General features: G+C 40.8%; 1 pseudogene; it reads left to right on the top strand.

The window, feature by feature from the left end:
* Positions 1-272: 272 nt before the first annotated feature.
* Positions 273-1,144, top strand: LOC149171300 (FAM10 family protein At4g22670 pseudogene; annotated as a pseudogene).
* Positions 1,145-3,145: the final 2,001 nt, after the last annotated feature.

Genomic DNA, 3,145 nt, shown 5'->3' with positions numbered 1-3,145 from the left:
ATCCAAAGATTGCCCCTGTCATTGCTAAAATGATAGGCAAGTTTGCTGGAAAATGAACGGTAGCTTGGTTTAGAGTCTTTAATTTGGTCCGGGAGCAGGTTAGTTTCCCTGTTAAGAGCAGCTAATTAATTTTGCATCTTGGACGAATGGCATTTATCAAATAAACAATACCGAAGCTCAGGTTCTTTCAGTTTGTCTTTTCCTCCCAAGTTCTGATGATAGTTTAGTTTAAATGCATGCATGGTTTGGTTTTTTTTTTCATCGAATGAGGGAGGATTTAGGCGCTTTGGAAACGAATGTGTCATGGACGTCAGCAAAGTGAATCAACTGAAGCTTTTTATCAAACAATGCGACAGCAATCCCGCCGTTCTTCAGGACCCAGCTCTGAAATTTTTCAGGGACTATCTTGAAAAGCTCGGCGCCAAATTACCGGATTCTGCATACAGCAAGGGTGAATCGGCAAAGAAGACAGAAGCTAAAGATAGTTTTGTGGATGAGAGCGATGATGACATGCCAGAACTTGAAGAACAGTTTGGCCCTTCAAGCACTGCCCGGAAAGTGCCCGAGGAAACTGCCAGTGATGAGGAGATAGTTGAATCTGACGTGGAACTAGATAATGAAGGAATCATTGAGCCAGATAACGATCCTCCTAAAAAAAATGGGAGATCCATCTATTGAAGTAACTGACGAAAAACGAGATGAAGCCCAAATGGCAAAGTCAAAAGCAATGGAAGCAATGGCAGATGGTGATTTGGGTGAGGCTGTAAATCATCTCACAGAGGCTATTGAATGCAATCTCACATCCGCGATCATTTATGCTACTAGAGCTAGTGTGCTTGTGAAGATGAAGAAACCTAATGCTGCCATTCATGCTAATGCTGCTATCAAGATAAATCCAGACTCTGCAAAAGGTTACAAATGGCGAGGCATGGCAAGAGCAATGCTTGGTCACTGGGAAGAGGCTGCCTTGAATGGACTAAACATTTTTACAGAAACACTTCTTTTCCTTGCCCGTTGCAAACATACTGGTGTATTGACTACACGGGGTGTGGGCACGCCAGGTACTCCTATGATGGTTTCTAGTCCTTCAATGAATCCTGTTTACTCACCACCTCCAGGTGTTCGTATACCAGTCTTCGAGTAGCTTTTACCTCGACTTTTACACTGTTGTTATGGAAGCACATGGCAAGCATAGATGCGTGGCGTTATGGGTGTTCAAATGGCTACATTCCACCTCAACCTTGTATGCCGGTGGAGTCCTGATGAGTTTGAGATTTACAGAGATCATGGTGTGGCAAATCCTTCAGATGGCTCGTAGTGCATGCATTAAGCATCAAATTCTTTTGCAAAGTTTTCGTTCACGGTATTATTTTAATCTCTTTTAAATACAATCGCACCTACCCAATCATTCCAAAACTCTACGTTGGAACAATCGTAAAATTCTGGGTAGGTAAACCCACGAATAAGGAGCAGAATATCGCTATCCGGTCGTCTGGAGGACTGACAGAAGATGAGATACAGAAAATGGTGAGAGAGGCTGAGATGCATGCGCAAAAAGATCAGGAAAAGAAGGCATTAATCAATGCTAGAAATGCTGTGGACAGCACGATATACTCAGTAGAAAAACCCTGCAGAAACTTAGAAATAATTCCTGGCTGCAAAAGCAAAGAAGGTTATGTGATATTCAAGTATACAGGTCCGTTAGATATGTTGGCATGAGAGCAGGTTGCGATGGTGTGGATTATGGTGTTTCCTTTGATGTCAAAAGTGGTGTCCAAGTCGATTGGGAGAATTCAAAACTTCTGATGAACAATTCCTTGCTCTGTATTTCCAGCGATTAGTTCATGACATTTTTTGGGCATTAGTTTCAGACCGGGATCTTAGAAAACTTAAGGAAAGAAATGTTCGAATCTACCTATTACCAGGCCTATGTTCATGCCCTCAAAGTTTCAAGAAAGCCCGAAATGCAGAACCTTCAGTTCAATGAACAGCTCGTATATCTTAAATCCAGTGTACAGGATGTTGAATATAATGTTGATTGGCGTGAGGTTTGTAAGGATCAATGTGATTCTGTTGATGAAAGTCAAGAAAACTCCAGAAAACGCCATAAACTTTAAATGCTTGAATGGATTTCAGTCCAAAGGAGAGCTGTCAGTTAAGGCAAACTAAAGACCGGTACACAGGTGGCAGTTTCCTATGTTTCAGGGGATTGGAAAACATGGAACCTTGAAGACCCATCACAGCCACCGCCAGAAGGAGAGCAGATGTCAAAGAACGAGAACCATTGTAATTAAAGCCATCATGCATAACACGGTGTTAGAGTCCTACTTGATTTAGATCTCTTAAAACTCCAGTCAACAGTCAGTTGTATTTATTAGTTAGTTTCAAATGTTAGTAGGTGTCATCATAGGCAGAATCGAATTCCCCTCATGCTGGAGGAGGAATATCGATCAGTTAGAATAAGAATTCTATATATAGCTGAAACAACAAGGTAATGAAGGTTGGAAAATTTTATAACAGAGGACTGTTTTGGCTTATGTAAAGACAGAATTCAGTAATATAAGTTGGCTGTTTTTCTTCTCAGGATTCATGAGGGATTTCCATGTTTAGAATGTGTGATTTTATTCTTTCCTTAATGTCTTTTACAGTTGCATATATGTATAATCACTCAGAATTCACTGATTGTGCTCTGACTTCCTGTATGCATGTATGAACTGTGGTTTTATATGAGTTGTGTTCTGAACATCTAAATGCTAAATGCCCTGACTTCTATGCAAAGGTAGCACCATTGTTTACTGAAGTGTGATTGACTCCATAGGCCCAATGGAAACTTATGAAATGTTTGTCCAGCCTTTATATTTGTCACCGTTATGTCACAGGAGTTAGCCCTCTTATTTTTAAACCAAAATCAATAACCCCTTTGAGAGAGCCCTCTCAGGCTAAGGAGGCTAATCCTTAGTCAAAAGATTGGTTTGAAACAATTACTTGAAGTCTTCCTAGTTTGCAGCCTTCCAGGGCCTGATTTTGAGATAACAGAGTACTTGCCCCCTAGCAATTGTTTGGTCAAAATGTAGATCATAGGGTTGCAATCCGAAATCACCGTAGTTTTACGTAGTAAAATGTAGTGACGAAAACGTTGGACAGC

The sequence above is a fragment of the Pinus tabuliformis genome, chromosome 4_2, assembly GCF_031772625.1.
Source record: "Pinus tabuliformis cultivar Carrire ecotype Pingquan chromosome 4_2, CPIR1, whole genome shotgun sequence".
Taxonomy (NCBI): domain Eukaryota; kingdom Viridiplantae; phylum Streptophyta; class Pinopsida; order Pinales; family Pinaceae; genus Pinus; species Pinus tabuliformis.
Note: the sequence above shows the minus strand (reverse complement) of the source record. Positions and strands in the feature narration are given on the sequence as shown.